The sequence below is a fragment of the Pleurodeles waltl genome, chromosome 9 (genome assembly GCF_031143425.1).
Source record: "Pleurodeles waltl isolate 20211129_DDA chromosome 9, aPleWal1.hap1.20221129, whole genome shotgun sequence".
NCBI classification, from domain to species: Eukaryota; Metazoa; Chordata; class Amphibia; order Caudata; family Salamandridae; genus Pleurodeles; species Pleurodeles waltl.
Window position 1 is genome coordinate 202,458,402 of NC_090448.1, and position 25,528 is coordinate 202,483,929.

Consider the following 25,528-nt stretch of genomic DNA (forward strand, 5'->3'; position numbering starts at 1 on the left):
AATAGCTGTGGCTCTACCCGGATGATTTCCTCCACCATGACCCTGAGTTCCTCCTCAGAAAACCTGGGGTATCTTTGCAGTGCCATGGGGTGGTGTGGGTGATGTGGTGTGTTTTGTGATGTGTGGGGTGATGTTTAGGGGTGTTTGGTGTTTTGTGCATAGATGTGTGTGAGTAATGGTGTTGTGTGCCTCTGTATGCTGGTGTGGTCTTTGCTTTTCTGTCTCTCTGTTTCTTCCAAATTTTTGGTGTTTTATATTGTAATGGGTGTGTGGGAGTGGTGTGTGTATGTGTATCAGGTGTGTGTATTTCGAATTGTCCAATGTGGTTGTGTTTTGTAAATGTGTGTGTATTTTGAGCACGGCGGTGTGCACCACCAATGGAATACCGCGGTTGAAATACCGCCGCATGGATTCGTGGGTCGTGATAGTGTGGGTGTATCCCTGTTGGCGTAACGGTGGAGGTTTTGTTATCACCAGTTTATCACTGATCTTTGGTGTGGCGGACTTGTGTGGGTGTCTAGATTTTGGCAGATTCCGAGCTGTGGGTCGTAATGGCTGTGGCGGAATTCCACGGCCGTGGTGGTGTGTTGGTGGTCTTCTGCACGGCGGTAAGTGTGATTTACCGCCAATGATGTAATGCCTATGTCTTCGGGCATTTGGGTATCCGCTGTGCTGTGCAAGGATTGCACCTAACCCAACAGGGCTAGCATCAACAAAGACATCTGTGTGGAGCTTTGGATTAAATCATTCCAGTTCACTAGCATTCCCAATAGCTTGTTTGATTCTCTTAAAGCTTTGCTGACATTCAAGTGACCAATTAAATGAAACATTCTTTTTCATCAAGTCTCTTAAAGGAGCATTGACAGTGACAAAGTCTTGCATATACTTGGAACAGTAACTGTCCATTCCAAGAAATGAACATAACATGGAAACATCTTTTGGGGGGTCTGGCAGTTGACAACATTTGCACTTATAGCGGGATTGGGTGTCATACCCCTTTCAGAAACGATATGGCCAAAGAACTTTAGCTTTCACATTTCTGGGGTGGCATGGTGAGCAAAAGAATTGATGGATTAAACCCAGATCTGTGACTGGGGGTGAATGTTTGATTGCTTCTGGATTCCATCCATCATTTATGTTTGTTTCCTTTTGTCGCCATAAGTTCGACAGGTATGCCCGACGTGGGTCCTGTGCTCACTATGCCACTGGAATCAAGCTAGCCTGGCTGATGAGTGGTGATACTCAGACACCGGTCCCAGGATGCTTGTTTCCAGTCCAGGGAGGACCTGGCCTGGCAGTTCGGGCTGGACTGTTCCCATAGGGAACAGGGTCAAGACTGATTTGCATATGGCTGGGTCCAAACTGGGGTGGCATTGTGAGCAAAATAATTGATGGATTAAACCCAGATCTGTGACTGAGGGTGAATATTTGAATGGTTCTGCATTCCAGCCATCATTTGTGTTTGTTTGCTTTTGTCGCCATAGGTGCGCTGGGTATGCCCAGATGTGGGTCTTGGGCTCACTATGTCAATGAAATTAAACTAGCCTGGCTGATGAAGAGTGATACCAAGAAACCGGGGTCCCAGGATGCTTGTTTCTGGTCCAGGGAGGACCTGACCTGGCAGTTCAAGCAGGACTGTTCCCATGGGGAACAGGGTCAAGACAGATGTGCATATTGTTGGGTCCAAACTGGGGTGGCATGATAAGCAAAATAATTGATGGATTAAACCCATATTAGTGACTGGGGTGAATGTTTGATTGGTTCTGCATTCCGTCCATCATTTGAATTTGTTTGAATTCGCATTTCTCAGCATTCAAAGTTAAAACTGCATCAACTAGTAAACAACACACTTGTTCAAGAGCTTTATCGTGCTCCTTCTGTGCAGCTCCAAAAACTAATATTTCATCACTACAGTTGAAAGCATTCATGACAGGCTGTATAATATGTCGAATGACATATTGAAAAATGTCTGCAGCTGATCTGGGAGGAGGGGTTACTCTGTTGCAACGGTGATGGATATCCTGTCTGCCGAAATCTAAATACCATAGAACACAATGGTATTTAGATTTTGGCAGATGGGATATCCATCACCCTTGCAATGAAGCAGCCCCTCCTCCAAGATCTATATCAGACCCTTAATCTTTTATATCCAAATTGACAAATATGTGTAGAAAAGGTTGTAATGTAATTACTCCTTGAGTTCCAACTGATGATATCCTTTATTTAAAGAGAAGACTTTCGCACCTTTCAATTGTGCTATCATGTCAGCAATGCGTGGACCTGGACGTCATACTTTTTCATTTGCCTTGTTCGCTTGACGCATATTCACACAGATGCATACAACTCCTTTGTAGTGAATCCTAGTTTGTTTTAACGGGTTAACAGGAGTTAGCTTAGCCGTAGGCTTGTATACTCGTGCCCCCGTCACCCAGTGACTTTTAACCTACTTAGCTTGCTCTGCCTTAGGCCATTTAATTATTTATTTCCTTTAAAATGGCGGCCTTGTTTATAGTTAGGCCACTTGTTATGGGTTCTATTATCAGTGTCACTGCGCCAAGGCGTTAAGATCAAGCACGAAAGACAAACATACAGTAGGCATTCACACTTAGGGATTTTCCCTCTCTATACTTTCGAGGGATTGTTGATATTAATTGCCGTCCCAAGCATGCCTGTTATCTATTGTTATGAATAACACTTATGTCAGGGGACCTTGTAGATCTGTATAAATACAACACACTTTTAGACAGATAATCAGAGGGATTCCGACCAGAGGGCATCGCCACCATTGCTGATACCGATGCTGCAGTCATCTTGACACTGACCCAGTCTTCGTGTCCCTGCGGAGTCTGAGATAGAGACCTCATTCCAAGGTAACGAGGGTTGGGGGCTCCTCTCATGGACACGGCTTTGGCAGATTAGGTTTAACGAACCCAGCTCTTCCTTTTTTAGGTAGGAGGTTAGACCTACTCTCCTTAGGGTATTAGGGCTTATTCCATCTTTTACATATACATATATTTCTTTCATATATTGCATAATGGTGGGGGTCTTTATAACAATGACTCTCCTCTTTACAATACTGTTGCTTGGTATATTCATTATCCTAATCATTGCAGTTCATGCAACTTATCACAAATTGCAGTTATGTTGAATAAAAACTATTATAACTTTACTGCATCTGTGTTATTGCCTTTGTTTGTATGAGACATAATAAATCTGTGAGAAAAGGGTAATTTCCGTTTAACCACGACAACCCTGAGATATTGTACTTTGAGTCCATGCGTAAGCGACTGCTACAAATCACCTTTTACTATTGTGTTTCTGGTGAGGTACTGCTAGTAAGCCGGTAAGGTTTGGACAACAGTTACAAATAGTTGTAGGAAGAGACTTAGGGGGTCATTCCGACCCTGGCGGTCATAGACCGCCAGGGCCGGGGACCGCGGATGCACCGCCAACAGGATGGCGGTGCATCCAGGCCAATTCTGACCGCGGCGGTAAAGCCGCGGTCAGAAAAGGGAAACCGGCGGTTTCCTGCTGGTTTTCCCCTGGCCTGAAGAATCCTCCATGGCGGCGCTGCAGGCAGCGCAGCCATGGGGATTCCGACCCCCTTCCCGCCAGCCTGGTTCTGGCGGTTTTGACCGCCAGAACCTGGCTGGCGGGAACGGGTGTCGTGGGGCCCCTGGGGGCCCCTGCAGTGCCCATGCCAATAACAGGGCCCCACATAGCAGACACTGAAAATCGCGTCGGGTGCAACTGGACCCGTCGCACCCTTTCCACTCCGCCGGCTCCATTCGGAGCCGGCATCCTCGTGGAAGGGGGTTTCCCGCTGGGCGGGCGGGCGGCCTTCTGGCGGTCGCCCGCCAGCCCAGCGGGAAACTCAGAATGACCGCCGCGGTCTTTTGACCGCGGTACGGTCTTCTGGCGGTTCCCGCTTGGCGGGCGGCTCCTGCCGCCCGCCAAGATTAGAATGACCCCCTTAGTCACCTACAAACGAAAGTACTGTCATCCTGAGACCAGCAGTCTTGCTCAGAGCAAGAGTCAAAACTACGACACCTTCACTGTCCTTTTTTTATACTACCACTATGGGAGAAACCCCTGGAGTTCGACCAGTAGAACTCTCAGTGATACCATGTTTAATTAATGATTTGAGTTCCTTTTTAACAGCTTCTTGTAAATGAAATGCAATTCATCTGTCCCTCTGAGAAGTATTAATTTGTAACTGTATTTGCATAGTCTTAGGTTTTCCTAACGCATGAAACAATGAATGGAACTGACTTACTATTTCATGATGAACATTCGTGTTATTGTTCACTGAGATCAGTCTCATATCAGCAGTTGTGCAGAAACAGAGTAAACAGGCACTTGGTGCCATAACTTAAAGCACATGAATGGTTGCTTGCACTTTGTCTTCTTGTGTGTCATCGTTGCTACAAATGAACCATGACTTTTCAATGGCGTTCATGCAGCCCATGTTTATACTTTCGTTTTCAATGGCTTCATTTGTGGCAATGGAGATAGTTCATTATGTTTGTTGTCAGGCATAATGTTTATTGGCACACCTCTATCGATATTGAAATTTATTGACCAGTCGTTTATTTTCACTGTCATTTTCGAACAATTTTTTAATGACTTTTTCATGTCAAATTTTCTTTGATATATTTCTTCACATGCAGCAGTCCAACATTTTCACATTTTTCTGAGGTAAACATAGACATTGCACAAACATCTTCTTCACTTTTTCTTGATGTTGATACTGAAGAACCTTTTGACCATTATTTAGATGACGATCAACCTTGTTTTGTGTCAGTTTGTCTCAGTTGGTGCTGTTTCTTGTCCTTGTGGGCATGTGTCAACCGTCCCTTCTGGAATGTTCGGGTGGCCATTTTGTCTTCTGACTGCGACAGACTCACGTTTTCCTTTGCCTTGTAATTTTGTTACAAAATGGTTCTCCTACCACAGCTCTTACATATATGTCTAATGGCAGGACATTACCTCCATGTGGAAACAACCATGTACACCTGAAACACAACTTTTGTCTGTGGAGACACCTTGGGCTTCTGCTTGCTTTTCATGTTGATGACTGACTCATTTTGAGCACCTCCAGCCTCCATGTTACAGCTTGTCGATCGGCATGGCTCTGGCAGCCATGAGAACTTGCTCCAGACTCAGAGTTTCTCTCAGCATTCATCATCTCAACGAATCTGACAGGCATTTGTACATAACTCTGAAACGTATTGATTCCTCATCAATAAAATCATTGGACTTAAAGTGTTTGATAAAAGTATCCAGTCTGCCAACAAATTTGTATATGGTTTCACCAACTCTCTGTCATTCTTGACTGAAAATGTACCTTTCCTATTCTACATTCGACATGGGATTTAACTTGAGATTCAATGCTTCTTTAATTTGACAGTTTGTAACTTCATCAGCTCATTGCATTTTTCTTTATGACTTCTTTTACATCCTAACCAGCAAGATTCTTAAGTTATTTGATAATCTTCTTCTTATCTGTTTCTTCTAGTGCATCAGTGAAGTCATAAAATGTCTCTATTCAAGCAGTATATCTATTGTCAATATTCTGCTTCTTGGCTGGATCAATAGGTGGTGGTGGTTTCAGATGGGCATGGCATTATCACTGTTCACAGGGTTGGCTGACACGGAGAATGGAGTCCTCACCGATACTGTCTGCTGTCTACTAGTACCCACTTCCTCAGTGCCATATCAAAGAACCTGTGATGTGCCGGCTTCTGGGTCATCTTGGACAGTCTGTGGAACTGTGACCTCTTTCTTGGTCTCCCATGGAACTTTTCACTTTTCTGAAGACCTCTGGAGTTTTGGTAGTATGCTGCTTCAGGTATTGGACAGAGCAGTAAACATAATCCCTTGGGTCATTTCACCCGCTACTGAGGTCATGGAGCTATTCTTATCAAAGCTCTGGTAAGTGAAACAACAGTATGCTTTATTATCAAATACTCTGTCAGCTAGCTCTTTTATGTATTCTACTTGCATTTTACTATGGTAGTTTTCTGTGCTTCTTTCCAGCATCTATTTCTGTCAGTTTTTAGCGTTATCACTCAATATGATGCATAGCTTTATGTTGCATAGCGTTGCAGGTCTTTGTCAGCAGGTTCTTGGCCAATAATGTGTAGACTTCTCTGTGAAGCTTTATTTATCTTCAAAGCTTCACACCGGCTGGCGTTGCTCTGTGACTCCACATACACCAAACGCCAATTCCGTACATCAACAGAGTCATGCGTGACATGCACGAGCAGTTTGCTTGGACCACAGCAAGCTGTCTGGGAGAGCACTGTTGATATTTGGGTTACTTATCCCCTTTCTTGTTGCAAGGTGTAGCATCTTCCCCAGCCTGGGTCCCACCAATGACATGACACATTGAGCTGGGTGTTACACGTCTTTATTTGAACGCATGTAACTGCAAACTCCAGATTCTAAACCTGCATTCACTTCACCCCATTCTAACACTTACATCACAGTTCTACAGAGTCCATCAGGAGCCAAAAGGGTTATGTTATTAATAACTCACATGACACTACAGTCACTTCTATGGTTCCGACCTTATTTACTCAAGGTCCGATTGGAGTGTTAGGTCAGCTGGGGCTAGCAAGTGTATAGATAATTTGTAAATGCAGTACCCAGGCCACTCTATTTAATATAGCATTGCAAGCCATTCTCAAGTGTATTTATGATTTTCTAAAACAGATGTGTATTCCTCTTTTTAGTAGCATTGAGCAGTCCGGCCCATGAATCTTCCTGATGCAATTTCTTTTCCATCCAGATTTGCTATTTATACTGCTGCCAAGAATTTCTAATTTTGGCTATCTGGCTATAGTCATTAGGTGCCAACTTTGGTGGAAGAGTTGTCTGGAAAGATTTTTCTGTAGTTGCCTTAGGGCCTGATTTAGCATTTGGCAGAGGGGTTATTCTATCACAACGGTGGCAGACATTCCGTTTGCCGAAATATAAATCCAATAGGGTATAATGGGATTTATATTTTGGCAGACAGAAAATCCGCCATCATTGTGACCGGGTAACCCCTCTGCAAAACTCTCAGTCAGGCCCCTAGTCTGAATGTGAACCGTGGGACATGTTTTTTAGCATCCAAAAGATAATGGGAATCATTATAACATTGGCGGGAAATCCCGCCTACTGCCATGGCGCCGGCCCCCAAAAGACCGTTTCCGTGGCTACCTACCTTCCACCATAATATGACCGTAGCCGGAATTCCGCCGGAAGGCTGGCGGAATTCCGGCTATGGTCATGGAGGCGGTCGGCGGTAAGGTGGAGCTTCTGCCAGCAGAATCGCCACGCCAGTAGAACGCCGCTGACTGTATCATGACACATGATACAGCCTGGAGGTGATCTGCTGGTGAACGCTACTGCTGGCAGCAGCGCCGCGTCCCATCTCCTGCCGGAGAACCCCTTCAAGCAGATAAGTTGGGTGCTCCGACAGAAGAGGGGTGTGGGGGTGGTGTGTGTGTCTGGGAGGGTGGGGGTATTTGTGTCTGCGTGTGTGAATGCGGATGTGGGGCGTGTGTGATGCATGTGCACATGAATGAATGTGAGTGTGCTTGTATGTTGTAATGTGTGAATGCATGTGTGCATGTATGTATGTCAGTGTGTGTGGGGAGGTGTGCATGGATGTATGCATGCGTGGGTGAATGTGGGTATGTGTGTGTTTTGCCGTACTCTGGGGAGGGGGAATTCTCTGGCACTGAAAGTGCCTACCGCCATGGTTTTTGTGGCAGTACGAAAGCTACGGAAACCATGGCGGTGGGCAGGGTCATATTGCCGTGGGTGGCCTAATAGCGGCTGCTGGGCTGGAGACTGTAGTCTCCAGCTCGGCGATCATTACCGCCGTGGCAGTCGGTGTGTAACATTGGCAGTTTGGCTTTTGCCAAACCGCCAATGTCATAATATGGCGGTATGTACCGCCAGCCTGTTGGCAGTACTACTGCCACTATTGAACCGACTGTGAAGGTCCTAATGAGGGCCTATGTGTTTGATTAGGTTTATTGGAGCAAGCTGCAATATTCCTTTTAGTGAATTATTTCCAACCAGCAGTAGGATTTCCTTTCTCAGGGTTTAATTCCTTCCAGAGTTGTATACAATTACTTTTCAGGTGCAAGCTCCTCTTGTCACCTTAGTCTCTAGTGGTACATTGGTATTGTGTCAGGCTAATGGTGGGGTTTATGATCTGTGGGTAATGATTGCCCTCGGGGTGATGATCAATGAAGTATTTGGTATCCGGTTAAACAGCACCAGACTACCTAAAGTGTAGTCAACTATGGAGTTATATTTTTCTGACGTATATGTCAACGCTGGTGGAACTTCCACACTAAAGCATTAAGGTCTGTTAGTCCAAGTGTCAATAAAGAAGAGCCCGTTTGTTCACCCATTTCATCTCTAAACCTGGTTTACATGAGCCCCTAGGGCAGAATATCCCAAATATAGGGGGTCATTCTGACCTCGGCGGTAAAAGGCCCTTACCGCCGGTCAGAAGACCGCCATCATACCGCCGCGGCCGCGGTAAACCGCCACGGTCATTCTGACCTCCAACTGCCAAACTGCCGAAAACCTGACATCCACGGAAGGCCGCCTCATCAGCGGGCAGCGAAAAACTGGAGATGACCAAACCTCCACCGCCACGCCAACACAAACACGCCCATGCCATTACGACCCACGAATCCACGCGGCGGTCTTTCAACCGCGGTATTCCATTGGCGGTACACACCGCTGCGGTCAAAATACACATACCCTTACAAAACACAGCCACATTGGACAATTCGAAATACACACACCTGATACACATACACACACCACTCCCACACACCCAATCCAATATAAAACACACACCCACGTCACCCACAAACCCCCACATATCAAAATTCTGAGAGAAGGCGCAATACACAGATAGAGAGCACAGGGAACACAAACCACAACACACACAGGAACCCAACATCATCAACCACACCACATCTACGCACACATCACCACACACCACCACTCACATCACCACAAACACCACCCCACACCTCATCCACACCACCCCATGGCACCCCCAAGACACCCCCGGTTTTCGGACCAAGAACTCAGGGTCATGGTGGAGGAAATAATAAGGGTAGAGCCCCAGCTCTTCGGCACACAGGTGCAACACACCACAATAGCCAGGAAGGCAGAGCTATGGCAAAGGATCGTCGACAGGGTCAACGCTGTGGGACAGCATCCCAGAAACCGGGAAGACATCCGAAAGCGCTGGAACGACCTACGGGGGAAGGTACGGTCGATGGTCTCAAGACACAACATCGCTGTGCAGAAGACTGGCGGCGGACCCCCACCCACTCCACCCGAATTCACAGCATGGGAGCAAGAGGTCTTGAACATCCTGCATCCTGCGGGCCTCGCTGGAGTAGGCGGAGGAATGGACTCTGGTAAGTCTAATCTCAACACCCCCCCCCCAACCACCAGCATGCCAACCCACACCCCCACCCTTACCCCCAACCCCCCGGCACACATCCTCCCTGCCAATGTCTCACCAGCACAACCCACCCAACCCCAAACCAAACCCTGAATGCCAACACAAACCATGGACACACATCACCTATGCATGACCACTGCACATACCCATCCCCCCCCCACAAACCACCCTCACAACTCCTCCCACAAGGGAATGCCAGCACTGGGGGACAAGGGCACCCACAAATCGCACGCCATGGAACACACAGAAGCAATAACCATACTCTTTTACCCCTGCAGGGCCCGAACGCCAACACACCGGCCAGGAGGGTCCAGATTTGTCCATCCCACCCCCAGAACAGGCCCCCAGTGAGAACAGCAGCTCTGTCGACCTAGAACCTGATGACCAGCCCGGACCATCGGGGACCTCTGCACAGTCGGTTCCCCACACACAGACACAGGCCACAGCAGACCTAACCCCCTCTGGGAATATCAGCACTGCTCCCACCCAGCGGGCCCATGCCTCTGTCTCCAGGACAGGTCAAGCAGCGGTGTGTCCGCCACTACAGGGCACCCAGGCTGACCCAACACCCCAACAACAACAGGGACCTGGGGGCAGTGGTAGTGGGCACACCGTCCAGGGGACAGAGGCCCGGGGAAACAGGGCAACTGGGAGGGCTGCAGTGCGACAGGGGGGGGAGGACAGGCCCAGGGAACCGACTCTCCAAGAGGCCCTCACCACCATCATGGGAGCATACCACCGCTCCAAGGAGACGATGGCGACGGTACTAGCCAGGTTCCAGGAGATCCAGGCACAGCAGGAGGAACGGTACATGGGGTTCAGAGAGGAGCTCAAAAACATCGTCCTGGCCCTCAACCAAATAGTCACCACATTGCGGGACCATGTGGCACCCCAAAGGGCCCCTGTTACCAGCCTGGACCAGGAACAGCCTACCACCTCCGCTGGCGCAAGTGGACAGGAGGCCCCCACACAACGACAGGCCACCAGAACCCCACCTCCTGCTGAAGATCAACCACCCCGCAAGAGGAACCTGAGATCACAAAGGAAGACAGAGTAGGATGCCAAGACCCCCGCCAGCATAAGATACCCCCTGATGTCATCCCACTGTCCCACATTGTCACCCTGTCCAACCTTGAACTGCCCCTGCTCCATCCTTCCACAGGCATACGGACAATGCACCTGTGCGACTGAGAACTGGACTCTGCCATGGACATTACTCCACCCCCACCCATCACCGTTTTACTATCATGGACCTATATGTAGCACTTAAAATAAATCACTAATTGCACTTAAAAAACTCAGGAGTCTGCTTGTATTCTTACCAAATGTATTACACATAACGGTTCAAAGATGTTCAGCTACATTGTGATGACAACATACCAATCACAATAAGCTGTAGTCCATGGGCAAACAAAGCAGAAGTCACGCTGTGGGTCATACAGCTCTGAAAAGGGAAGGGAAAGTCACAATTAAGTGTAAAGGAACTGGGGGGAAACACAGAAAGTAGAGATGCAGGAGGCCTGAAGTAAATGTAAAATGGCGTGGGGGATTCTTACCTGTGTGCTACTGAAAATACTGTTGTATAATTGTGTCCCTGTTGTCCGTGTCGTCCCCGTCGTCTTCCTCCTCTTCACTCTCCACAGGCTCCACAGCTGCTACAACACCACCATCTGGACCATCCTCCTGCAGGAAAGGCACCTGGCATCGCAATGCAAGATTGTGAAGCATACAGCAGGCCACGATGATCTGGCACACCTTCTTTGGTGAGTACATTAGGGATCCACCTGTCATATGCAGGCACCTAAACCTGGCCTTCAGGAGGCCGAAGGTCCTTTCTATGATCCTCCTAGATCGCCCATGGGCCTCATTGTACCGTTCCTCTGCCCTGGTCCGGGGATTCCTCACTGGGGTCAGTAGCCACGGCAGGTTGGGGTAACCAGAGTCGCCTATTAGCCACACACGCTGTCTCTGTAGCTGTTCCATCACATAAGGGATGCTGCTATTTCGCATAACATACGCGTCATGCACTGACCCAGGGAACTTGGCATTTACATGGGAGATGTACTGGTCTGCCAAACAGACCACCTGCACATTCATAGAATGGTAATTTTTTCTGTTTCTGTACACCTGCTCATCGTCTTTTGGGGGGACTAAGGCCACATGGGTCCCATCAATGGCACCAATGATGTTGGGGATATGTCCAAGGGCATAGAAATCACCCTTCACAGTGGCCAAATCACCCTCCTCAGGGAAAACAATGTAGCTCCGCATGTATTTCGTCAGGGCAGACAACACTCTGGACAAAATCTTGGAAAACATAGGCTGAGACATCCCTGATGACATGGACACTGTTGTCTGAAAAGACCCACTTGCCAAAAAATTGAGTACTGACAGAACCTGCACCAGAGGGGGAATCCCTGTGGGTTGGCGGATGGGGGACATCAGGTCTGGCTCCAGCTGGGCACACAGTTCATGTATAGTGGCTCTGTCAAGTCGGTATCGCAGTATTATATGACGTTCCTCCATTGTCGACAGGTCCACCAGCGGTTGGTACACGGGAGGATTCCTCCTTCTCCTCGCAAGTCCCAGCGGACGGTGCCTAGGAAGGACAACATGGAGCACAGAGTCAAGCAACCCACAGGTACGTAACTACAGCTTGCACAGTACACAAATCGCTATGCATTTAATGGCTTGTATGAGTGGCAATGCAAGGCCTAGGCCTGTGTGACGCAGTAGAAATTAAGCCATGTGGGCCCTTGAAATGGCGGCTGCCTGACCTGAGAAGTGTGACAGTGGGATGTGAGGTCAATGCGCTGGCGTGGCACACCGTGGCGGTAGGCGGTCGAAGACCGCGGCGCCAAGCCGCATTGGTTAACATTGAACCCTATGGGTTTAAGGAGCCAATGACGAGGTGCGCCGGCGGTCGCGGTACGCACCGCCGCGGTACGCACCGCCGCGGGCGTGACTGCCATTTTCTATCTGATTAATCACTCGAGACCTGATCATCCACAGGAGAGGACCTATACTGCAAGTGCTGCTGTGAACTCGGTCTGGAAGAGACAATGGCTGCTGCGACTGGGGAAAGGGCCCCTGCCTTCACTTCAGAAGAGTTGGAGAAACTTGTGGATGGGGTCCTGCCCCAGTATGCGCTACTCTACGGTCCTCCAGACCAACAGGTAAGTACACTGGGTGCACGTTGAATGGGCTATGCCTGGGTTTTGGATGGTGGATGTAAGATGGTGGGGTGGGGAGAGAATGAGGAGTGCAAGGCACGACAGATTAGAGCATGTGCCACATGGCAAGGTTGGGGGGGGGGCAATCAAATCTAACATGCAGAGAATTAATGATATTTACTTTTCCACAATGTACATGTCAAATAGGTCAGCGCCCATCAGAAACTCGACATTTGGCGTGCCATCGCCAAGGACGTCCGGGACCTGGGGGTCCACAACAGACGGGGCACCCACTGCCGAAAGAGGTGGGAGGACATCCGTCGCGGGACCAGGAAGACCGCCGAGTCTCTGCTGGGGATGGCCTCCCAACGTAGGAGGGGTGCCAGCAGACAATTGACCCCCCTGATGTCCCGGATCCTGGCGGTGGCCTACCCCGATTTGGATGGGCGCATGAGGACATCACAGCAGACACAAGGGGGTGAGTACCAGTACATTCAGCTATGTTTACACGCAGTGGAGGCGTCTGGGTGGGGGAGGAGGGCTGTGGGTGACATTAGGCCAGGGCGCTTTCTGTAGGGTAGTCCCCTCCTTTAGGCATGGCCCTGTGCCCCCGCCCCCAACCTCTGTAGGGTGCCAAGTACAGCACTCGATGGTCCAGCATTACTCATGTGCGCATTTGTTGTCCATTGACCTGTTGGCCTAGTCACAAGTACTGAGGAGTGTACCCCGATTGCGCGGCGTAGTGCATGAGGCTACTGTATCTGTCCTCTCCGCCAATGGTGTTGACAATGCATGCACTCAACCTGTCTTTATGTCTCCCCCCACCCTTTTTCTTTATCTTCTTGTGCATGTGTGCATTAGCATCATCAGGCGTAGGAGAATTGGCATCGGAACACGAGGGAGCTGCAACTCACAAGGCCCCGGTGGGCCATGGTACAGACACCGAGGTCACCAGTGATACGGAGGGCGAGGGGAGCACCACAACGGGGACCCGTGGTGACACCAGCGACACCGACACGTCCTCGGATGGTAGCTCCCTAGCGGTGGCGGCAAAATCCATGCCCCCCACCTCAACAGGTACAGCCGCCACCCAGCGCACCAGCTCCGCCCTCCCAGCAGCCCCTCAGCCTTCGCTCCGTGCCCGCTCGCCCAAGAAGGCGGGCATCTCCTTCGCCCCAGGCACCTCAGGCCCTGCCCCTGTTACCCCTGCTGCCCTCAGTGAGGAGGTCATTGACTTCCTGAGGACCATCATTGTTGGGCAGTCTACCCTGTTGAATGCCATCCAGGGGGTAGAGAGGGAGGTGCATCGGAGCAATGCATACCTGGAGGGCATTCATGCGGGTCAGGCTGCCCATCAACGATCGTTCACTGCTCTGGCCTCAGCACTGACAGCAGCCATTGTCCCCGTTTCCAGCCTCCCTCTACTAACTGCCTCCACCCTGTCTCTGTCTCCTGTTCCTCAGCCTATCCCATCCACACCATCTGACCAGCCTGCACACACCTCAACACCCAAGGGCAGCTCATCCAGACATAAGCACCACAGATCCCACAAGCATTTACCCAAGCAACACCCAGATGCAGACATGGCAACAGTCACTACCACCTCTGTGTCCCCCTCCTCCTCATCTCCCTCCTCCCTCCCTGTGACGTCTCCACTCACACCTGCATGCACACTACCATCAGCCAGTACTTCCACCACCAGCACACCCTCCAGTACAGTCCGCACACGTGCAGTCACCACCCCCACTGCCATTTACACGTCCCCTGTGTCCTCTCCCAGTGTGTCTGTCACCCCCTCTTCCAAGACACACAAACGCAGGCAGCCACCCACCCAACAGCCAACCACCTCACCACAGCCTACGTCACAAGCACCTGCATCCACAGACAGCACACCTGACTCTCCTACAACCACATCCTCTTCCTCCACTCCCATAACCACTAAACCTACCCTTTACCTTGGTCCTAAAAAACTTTACCTCTCCACAGTTAACCTCTTTGCCCCACCTGACCCACCCCCTCCATCTGGGAAGAGTCCCAAGAGCACCTCAGCCACCACCAGCCCTGCTTCAAGTCTCAACATTGTGCATGGGTTTTGGAGTCCACCCTTTCCCAGCACTGACACTTCAGCCAGCAGCAAGGGGACAGCCAGCCCCCCCCCGGTAAGAGGACCCGTAAAGTCAAGGGCCGCCGCGAGAAGGCTGACACGGCTGCCCCCAAGGAGAAAAGTCCTGGGCCGTCACCTGCCACAACATCCAGGGGAGGCAAGGGCCAGAGAGCCTCATCTAAGGAGGGCAAGGGCAGCAGGGCGGAGAAGTCAGCCAGCAGGGGCGCGGAGCAGGAGGGCCCCACAAGCCCCATCCCAGGTGTGACGGAGGACACCCACGGGCCCAGGACTCCGTCACAGAAGGGTCCAGCAACTGGACGGTCGGAGGGCGACTAAGCAGGGAGTCCTGGCCAGGTCAGGCTCCCTTGAAAGACATGACAAGCACCGCTGAAGAGGGCCCCGCCGTGAAGATAGGCACCGCTGAAGAGGGCCCCGCCGTGAAGATAGGCACCGCTGAAGAGGGCCCCGCCGTGAAGATAGGCACCGCTGAACAGGGCCCCGCCGTGCAGAAGGGCACCACTGAAGAGGGCCCCGCCGTGCAGAAGGGCACTGCTGAAGAGGGCCCCGCCGTGCAGAAGGGCACCGCTGAAGAGGGCCCCGCCGTGAAGATAGGCACTGCTGAAGAGGGCCCCGCCGTGAAGATAGGCACCGCTGAACAGGGCCCTGCCGTCTCAAGCACCGCTCCGCTGGGCCCTTCCTGTCAAGCACCGCTCCGCTGGGCCCTGCCGTCTCAAGCACCGCTCCGCTGGGCCCTTCCTGTCAAGCAACGCTCCGCTGGGCCCCGCCGTCTCAAGCACCGCTCCGCTGGGCCCCGCCGTCTCAAGCACCGCTCCGCTGGGCCCCGCCGTCTCAAGCACCGCTCCGCTGGGCCCCGCCGTCTCAAGCACCGCTCCGCTGGGCCCCGCCATCTCAAGCACCGCTCAGCTGGGCCCTGCCGTCTCAAGCACTGCTCCGCTGGGCCCTTCCTGTCAAGCACCGCTCCGCTGGGCCCTGCCGTCTCAAGCACCACTCCGCTGGGCCCTGACGTCTCAAGCACTGCTCAGCTGGGCCCTTCCTGTCAAGCACCTCTCCGCTGGGCCCCGCCGTCTCAAGCACCGCTCCGCTGGGCCCTGCCGTCTCAAGCACCGCTCCACTGGGCCCGCCGTCTCAAGCACCGCTCCGCTGGGCCCTGCCGTCTCAAGCACTGCTCCGCTGGGCCCTTCCTGTCAAGCACCGCTCCGCTGGGCGCCGCCGTCTCAAGCACCGCTCCGCTGGGCCCTGCCGTCTCAAGCACTGCTCCGCTGGGCCCTTCCTGTCAAGCACCGCTCCGCTGGGCCCCGCCGTCTCAAGCACCGCTGGCCCATTGACAGTGCCGGATCCGTGTCGAGCTAGTGTTCATGCTGCACTCTGGGCACGATGCCTCCTCCAATACCTGTGGAGTCTGTAATCCACCTGATGGCCTATGTGTCTGCACCCCACCCACTATAGAGACTTGAGAGACTGTGGCTTTGCACTCCCCAGGATGGCACAGTGGGCAGCCCACCCACTGTAGAGACTTGAGAGACTGTGGCTTTGCACTCCCCAGGATGGAACAGTGGGCATGGTGGACCCTTCGTGGATCTGGCGTCGTGGACTCATGTGGCTGAGGTGACCCCCTTCCCCCTGAGGTGCCTGTATTTTTGTCATCTGATGCCCCAGCAGTGTTCTCTCCAACGGACTCAGGTCTCCTGTGTGGGCTTTGCCCGTGTGTTGATACACTTTGGCCCACGGACAGTGGAAATTTAAGTGACTGTGCAGGACTTATTGCCTATATTTATCGTTTCGCAATGGTCTTACTTTATTTTGTTACATTTCTTTTTGCTATTTTACCATGACGTCAACGAACCGATTTTATAGATAAATTTTGTTTCTCACTTTAATTATGTCTTTGCATCATTCCGGTGGGTTTGGGTGGTGTCACTGTGACTTGGTGCTCTGCATTGGTGTGTAGATAGTTTGGGGGGGGGGGGTCGCATATGTGTGTGCCCGTAACCTTTCGTCCTCCCCCCTCCCCTGTGTCGTAGGTGCAGTACTCACCGTTGTCTTCTGCGCCGGAGTTCGTACTCGTGGTAGATGAGCAGGTAGACAAGAGCTGGTAGGATGTTTAATTCGGGTTCCATGCTGTTCTCTGTCCTCGTGGAGTGCATAGAGGTGAGCGTTTTCCCGTTCGTAGTCTGTTTCCGCCGTGTTTTTATCGGCGGGGCTCCCGCCCCGGAAAAGGTGGCGGATTGGTGAGTTGTGATAGTGTGGGCGGTACATTGTCTGCCGCCTGCCTGTTGGCGGTGACTGCCGCGCTGTTTGTCTGTCCCGCCGTGGCCGTCGGAGTGTTAAGTTGGCGGGCTGTGTTGGCGGTTCCCGCCAGGGTCAGAATTCCATTTTTTGGACCGCCAGCCTGTTGGCAGGTTAGCCGCCGCTTTAACACCGACCGCCAGGGTTGGAATGACCCCCATAATCTTGAGCTTTGGTATGCTCATCATTATTATCCCTTTGCAAAACAATCTAGTTAAAGTATGAGGTTACAAACAGTGGCTTGTTTAGGTGAGACAGTCTTAGACCAATCACAATATCCTGCATTCTTTCTAGTGATGCTGTGGGGCCAATTGTGATTCTCTCTCCAGTCAGCAAACTTCACAGCCTATAGCCACATTTCATGAATGTTTAAGATCTTGACATCAAAGAGTATACCAGTGCTGATGTAAATGACCAAGCCACCCTTTAATCTCCATTTTGTGGCTGCTCATCAGCAGGAGTAAAGATTCCTAAAAAACCTACTAAAAGAGTTGATATGTCCAGCCACATCTCTTGCAGGATAATAATATGAAATTTCTGAAAATAAGCACAAAAGTCTTCCTTACATTGTTTCTGGAGTTCTAAAAACACATTTTTATGGGAGCTTCAATGCCCTCTACAATTTTGGAGAAGGTCAGAGGTACCACAGAAGCAAGAGAGACACTCAGCCAAGCCCAGTCTTGTATGTTACCACCATTTATGGCACCATGGGTGTTAAAGCAGATCAAGGTGTCTTGCATTGCTTCCTTAAATTCACTTAGTCTTGGACAATTCGGCACCAATGGGATTACGCAAGATTGAGCATGACTTCTCGGTCTGTTTTGTAACTTGCTAGCCTGAGCTCTGTCTTAAGGGTCTATGTCTAAAGTGAAACTCCTCCCTCGATTGCCAACATAATGGGATATGCAGAAACTCAATAGAGCAAATATCAAAAACGCCGACTGATGTAAGGCCCTGCCACGTACTTAAGACCCATTTAGGTTTCCAGGCCATCTTCTGGATTTGTATTTGGGCATGTTTTTTATCTTCCATTTTTGGATACCTGTCCGGGCACTGCCAACATATGATTTGTGTTCACTTTATGGATCTTGTACACGGCTGCCACATCTGCAGTCTCTTATTGTGCGGGTCTATGATGGCTGTGCTGCGAACACAGCCGTTATAGACCCATTTTCAACACTGTGAACTAGGTGCTTGCTGTGACTGTGGGGCCGTGACAGTGTCATAAGATCCATTGTTTCACTCTTTAAACTCAGTTCCTTTGAGTTGGGAGGATTTAAGTTATCAATTGTTTTAGGTCCTGCCCCACTTGAAAGCTCTAGGTGCTTGGTTGTTGTATGGGCTGCTACTGCATGCTATGATCAGAAAAGGCATGATTTGCTTGTCTGAAGCTGAGCTGTTTCAACAGCTGCTGAATTGGCATCAGTTGAACCGGGCAGAGGAATATCTGGTATAGTTCCAGGGTTACCCTTTCCCTTGATCAGCTCAGTCGCCTTTTTATTTAATACTGCTGCAAAGTTTGTTTTTCTGCCCAAGAGCCAGCTACAGGCTCATTTTTTCTCCCTTTCGGAAGCTTCTTGTGGCTGTCCTTGATATCTGGGAAGCTTTTACGTTGCATAACAACTGAACTTTGCTTCTATACTCTTCATTGGGTTCCATTTCGGTTACTAGGGCAGTATTCTCTATTGAAACATGGACAGTTTGAATGTCATCGGCCTCTGATAAAGAAATGTCACGAGTAGACATTCTTAGTAACTTCACAAGAAGGCTCATTGGATGTCTCAGGCAGTGTTGTGTGGCCTTCCAATCTGTCCCTTATAGGCACATGTTTGTGATGGTGGATATTCCAAGTGAACCTTGAACTTTGCTGCATTTCTCGACAGTAGTTATGTCCTTTGGACATCCGTGAATTTTGCACAGTGCTTCCTGGTGGCCTCCTGCCGAAGGGCTTGAATGGTATGAGTCTGCGTCTCTCATCACCTCTACATAAGTCTGCTTGTGCAGTGACCGCTCTATGGGTGCACTTACTAAGGGATTCGCCCGGGATGGTTTTCTGGCGTTAGTAGGGTTCCATCCTGGCTCTGTGCTAGATTTACTAGTGTTGATTGATTCCCTCGAGCCCCACTTGTATTCTTTTCCATCTTCAACTTATGTAGAACCTTGGATAGGACACTCAGTTTGTCTATGATGGGTGAACAAAGAAATCTGGCAAAATTAGAATTGTGTGTAAGTTGTGCTCTGGAAATCTATTTAATCTTTCTAATTTATAATCTATACTAGAGACAAAAAGTGGAAAGGTTGGCCTGGTTCCTTTTCTTTTTTTCTTTTGAAGGTGATCACTGTTTCCACTGTCTGGCCAATCCACAAGAAGGGGTTACTAATGTACCAAACTGGGCCAGCATAGGTACTGTGGATATAAAAAAGATTTGATGATGTTGGGAATAACAGCGCAGATCTTGATGGAGAAGCCACACTATCTGGGTGGGCAGTATGAGCCAGATACACAGAGAGATATTAACCAGACTAGGGCCTATTTTTATTCTGAGTTAATAAATATAGAATTAGTGTGCCTAAATCACTAACTTGAAAGTTGGAGTCCTTTTTCAATGCAAAATGTATAGGTTTTTTACACCTCGACATCAGCCTTGATGTCATACACTGAAGCAGTCACTGGAGCAGTAGAGCAGGTAGCAACCGTGTTACAGTGTTCAACTGATTAAGTGGGCCACATCCCCTTCCATGTTCTCCTGAGAGCCCTCAGTGTCTTGAAAAAGTCAATAAGCGTTAAGAGCATCTGTATGCCTATGGTCTTCCGTAGTTTTTTACATATCACCTTTTGTCTGGTTGAGCTTGCTTTAATGTTTTTCACCACATTACTTTCACTTTTGGAGGGGGGTGCAGAGGAAGTAATGGCTGAGTCAAGCAGCTTTACTTTTCTGGAGCGTTTGTTGAAAACCAAATGGTGTAAGCCAAATGAAGATTTACAGAGCTGCACAACGACAAGGACCTAAGTACCCTTACGGATGCCATGTTTTACTCTGGGTGCCCTTCAGCCAATGAATAATGAGTCATTCAGGTTTACTGATGGTGAGCCTTCAGCCTACATAACTATTGCTTACTGTAGAATGCCCTTTGTTCTCAACTAATAGGGCTAGAAGATCATTGAACATTGTAAAGGAAGATCAGGGATTAAACTGAAATGCGTGTGACCCTCAATAGATTGTTTGAGGGGGGCAGGGCAAGGCTGTCACAAATACGGTGACCAAGTGCAGGTTACCGGTTGTGAAACACATTGTGGCTCAATTCTTAATTGGTTGGTTGCAACTTGTTGTTTCACTGAGCAGTAGCATTTTCTAACCCTTCTAATTGCATCACTTCAAAACTGTAGAGTGTTCCATTGAAATGATTTTAGTGCATTGTTACTGTGGAAAGTGGCATTTTTTTAAAAAAAGTATGCAAATAGCACAGTCCTTTGCACAGTCTCTTCTATTTTCATACAAATAACATACTCATCAATTGAGTCATATAATTACTGCCCATATTTTGTGTGGAGTACCATCAGATTTCTGCCTTGACTGTTTTGCTTTTTCTAGAACTCTGTGCACTTTACCCCTTCTAGCCAGAGGTAATGTGCCTGTGCTCCCCTTTTTAACATGATGAAATTAGATTACTCTAATCATTCTATTTATCTTACCTTTAAGTTCCTAGCATGTGGTATAAAGGTGTGTCCTGTGCCTGTAAGTTAAATATCACAAGTGGACTGCAGTACCTATTGTGCCATATACTATAGTGACAATTAAACATGACTGTAGACCTATCATTTGTGATCTTGTTGTGCAGCTTCAGACTCCAAATTCAACCTGTCACAACAACCCCTTCAACAGGTCTAAACCTTCTGTTTAAATATTAATAAGTCACCACTAATTAGGCCTTACAGCCCACAAGGCAGGGTGTCGGGTATTTAAAAGTAATCATAAAACATGTCATTACAGTGTAAAAGCCCCAGGAACTATTTTCACTGTCACAGGGCTGACTGTTCCACAGGAAAGCCATGAGATGGAATATTACATTTAGTAATGTTTGATCTGCCTAGGAAACACCTATACAATTAATTTGTGAATGTTTTGAAATATTTATTACAAGAAAATTCATTGGTGTAGGCAGGTTTGTAATTATTATTTCTGAAAAGGTACTTCTAATAAACTACCTTTCCCTGCCTAAAGCCTGTGAATGAGCATTTTATTTTGTTCTGTCACTTCTGACAGCCAGTAACTAGCATTTGAGTAGGTGTGGAAACTGCTCCCAGAACAGAGAACAAAGGTCTTGTGTGTGGTGAGTTGTTGGTGGTTCCCTTGACAATATGGCTAGTGGGCTGTGCCCAGGAACTTGATTAACTCCAAAGAGGCCTCCCCTCCCACAGGCAGAAATTAGCTAACAAACATGCAGGCCCCTTATCCCACCCCCCCCCCAGACAGGCAGGCTGCAGTCGAAGTAGGCTTCTTTTTGACATTGTCATAGTCTACTCTAGTGTCAAGTCCTGCTTGGCATGTCTCAGGGAGTTTTACGTATAACACTTGGAATGCACTTCTGTTGGAAAATGGGTTATTGGTAGGGCAGGTAGGTACCTACACCTAGCAACAAGCCACTAACCTCCAGATAGGTACAGTTAGGTCTCAGTAAATTAATCCCAGCTCAACCCTTGGTAGCTTGGCAACGAGCGTCAAGGCTTAACTTAGGAGACAAAGTGTAAAGCATTCAAATATCACAAAACAGTAATTAAATAAAACACAGGAAACAGTTTAAAAATCCAAAACCAATTTATAAAAATAGTTTATATTTTTATCTTTAAAATGACACAAAAACGATTAAAATCGGTTCAGGGGAACCGGAGATATGAATTTTTAAAGAATTATTACTTTTCTAGCGCTTAGAAACAAAAAGCGCCAATCGGGTCATCTGGTTGCACCTCGACCGGGGCAAAGTCAAACTTTCAGGCCGACCGCGATGGAGCCCTGCTCGGCTACAGGTCGCGGGAGGCCTCGGTTAAAAAGTTACCTTCTGACTTAGTCTTTATTTTGAAGTTTTTCTTCACCGGGACGAACCTGCCAGTTGAATCCGACCTCCTGGAGCCCTTGTCCGGATACGCGATGTGGGTTTCCTCGGTGGAGACTTTTACCTTCGGACTTAGTCGTTTTTTCGAGATGAAAATCCTTCGACCGGGGTAAACCTGGATCTTGATCCGACATCCATGGAGCCCTTCTCGGATACGATGGCTGGGAGGTCCCGGTCAACTTTTTACGTTCGGACTTAGTCTCTTTTTTGGATTTTTTTCTTTACCGGGACGAACCACGAAGTCAGGCCGGGTCGCGGTTGAGGCAAGCCGGCTAGAATTTCCGCGGCGGGTCGGTCCCTCTCTGGAGCTTTTTTCCAAAAATTCTCAAATCTTTTCCAAACTTCTGGGGCTTCACCCAGATGTTCTTTTAAGGTTCTTTTGGGGTCCACAGCTCACCCCAAGGGTCCAGAAGTTCTGTGATGGTCCTTGGGGAGTGCGGACTTCAACTCCCAGAATGCACCTGGCGCAAACTCCTTTTTGGCCACTGGACAGTGGTCAGCTGGTCGCTTTCTTCAGGAGTTGGTGCAGGGGACTCTGGTTTAGCAATTTTTCACCTGTAGCAAACAGGGAGTCCCTCCTTGAACCAGTTGAAGCCAGGCAAAGTCCTTCTTGTGGTGAAGCCCAAGTGTGCAGCTGGTGCAGTCCTTCTGAGTGCAGGGTCCAGGTGCAGGCCAGGGGTCCAGCAGGGCAGTCCTTCTTCTTCTTTAGTTCCTTTCTTGTTGAATTCTGGAGGGGATCTGAGGTGTGGGTGCAGGTCTGACAGTTTTATCCTTGCTCCTGGGTGAAAAGCAGGGGGGCCCTGGTTCTCCAATCAGGGACAGGGTCGTCCCCCTGTGATGACCACTTCCTGGGAAGTGTGGCAAAAATCCATCCCAGAAGGCAACAGTCTCTAAAAATCCAACATGGATGAATCTGATTTTTGGAGGTTACATCTGGCTGAGCCCACCCACTGGTGTGGCTAAAAATCATAAACACACCCCTCTCCTGCCCTCTCCTAATCTAATCAAGGGGGCACCTAATTGTCTGGGGTTGCAGGATGTGGGGGTGTTGCTGGGTGCTGCAAATGTCCTTCTCTGCCTTTGAAGACCAGTTTGGCCGCCCTCCCCCTTCCTGCCTCACCATCTGCTGAGGGGAGATTTCTCTCCCCCAAGCACATTCCTTTGTGTGAAGTCTGGCCACTTCACACCTCATCAAGGCAGCCTGGCAGAAGCTGCTGCAGGCTGGCCAATCAGAGCACAGCAGCAAAAACAATGCAGAGCTGAAATTGGCAACTTTTTAGGTAAAGTCTAAACTTTTTACCTGCACTAGTTATATTAAATCCAACAACTGGAAGTTGTGGGATTTATTACAACAATCAATTTGATACCAAATTATTGGTATGTAACATTTAAGGAGACTTTAAAATTTAAAATAGAGTCTGCCCATTCTAGCCTATGAAGGCCATTTACTTCAATGAGGGAAAAACGAATGTGGCTGTTTTTACCTCACCAGGGCTTATAAATCTATTTTTATAAAATCCCTGCTTATAGTTACATGGCACCCAGCCCTAGGGGCACATAGGGCACACCTTAGGGGTGACTTATATGTAAAAATAAGGTAGTTTAAGACTTTGGAAGTACCTTTAATTCCAAAGTCGAATTTGCATATAACTTTAATTTAAAAGCAGCCAGCAAGGCAGGCTTGCTTTTAAAATGACACTGGGCACCTCAGCAATGCACCTAGGTGTGCACCACCTATGCTGTGGTCCCTAAACCTACATGCCCTACCATATACTAGGGACTTATAGGTAGGTTAACTTAGCCAATTATAATTAGCCTAATTTGCATATCCATTTTACACAGAGCACAGGCCCTGGGACTGGTTAGCAGTACCCAGGGCACCATCAGAGTCAGGAAAACACCAGCATAAAGTGGAAAATGGGGGCAAAAAGTTATGGGGCCTTTGCAATCAGCCCTAGTTTCTCACAACTTCAAAGCACGAAATCAGGATGCCACAACAATTTTTGAACATCCACTATCTGGTTGCTGGAACACCGTGCTTTGTTCTACTAGATTCTGTCTCTGGGGTTTTTAGAGCTACCATGGCTGCTTCAAACTTGATTTTGGTGTTAGAGGTGGGAGGACAATAGGATTACATAGCACACTCACACAGAACCTTCAGAGCCCACATTAAGTATGGTTGTAGACATTTGCCAAGCTGAAAATGCCATAAGTGGTTAGGGATGGGCACGGGAAATGTTATCCCATTGGTTAGGGAATGCACAGGATTCGTGCCCATTCACAAGATCATACAAGGCATAAATGGGGCATCTCTAGGTTCCCACTTTGAACACTCTTGGACCTGAAAAGACCAGAGGAGGACTTACCTTGCTGAAAGGATGGGACCTGATCTCTCTTGTACCCAGGACAAAGTCATAAGGCTGACATCTTGTTAAAGCTGCATGTACACAACAAGGTACAGGAGGCTTTTTCCTTCACCTTCCAGCTGACCAGTGGCAACTGGACCTGAACTGGATCCTGCTGTTTGGCCTCTGCATTACACATTGTGAGTTCCCAAGTGTCTTCTTTAAGGTCCGCAGGGCTTTAGAAATGGACTCCTGCAGTAGATTGGGACCTAAAGAACTAATGTCAGAAGGTAAAATCTTTGACCATGCCAATCTTGATTGTTGTATCCGACCCACTCTGCATCGCTGTCAGCGTCAAATTGCCCCTCGGTCCCAGTCAACTGCGATCCTTGACTATCATTGGCACTTCATGCTTCTCAGCACTATTCCTACTTAAACTTTACAAATGAATATCTCCAGTTCCCCTTATTAGATTTTTGTCAATTTAGTGACATTTTGTTAATTGCATTTTACTAAATTTCTCTAATTGGGATTAGGATTTCTTTTGCATTTCAACTTTATTCCTGTTTAGAAACTGCACATATACTTTAAACTGCTTCTAAGTGAAGGCTGGCTGCTCTGGGTGGGGCTACCAGGGCGTTGAATTAAGATTCTTTTAGTGACTTTCAGGAATCACCTTGACATGAGTTGTGATTGTTCCTTGAGGTGGGTAGTCACTACCTCAAGTAATAATCCAACTTCCTCCAGAGTCTTGCTAGCGCTTGTGTTTTAATTTAAAAAAATAACGTTTAGTGAGTGTTCATGTATTCTGAATAATGGATTTGTGTAGAAAATATAATAACAGAAAAATAATGCACACATTTGGAAATTAATATTCTAATACTGTGAAATGTTGAAAATATGTTTGACTAATGTGGTAATATATCATATTAAGAGTTACGCATTATGTATTAGCTTTATTAATTGTAGGCCTTAATTTAGCGAAGGTCTTGGC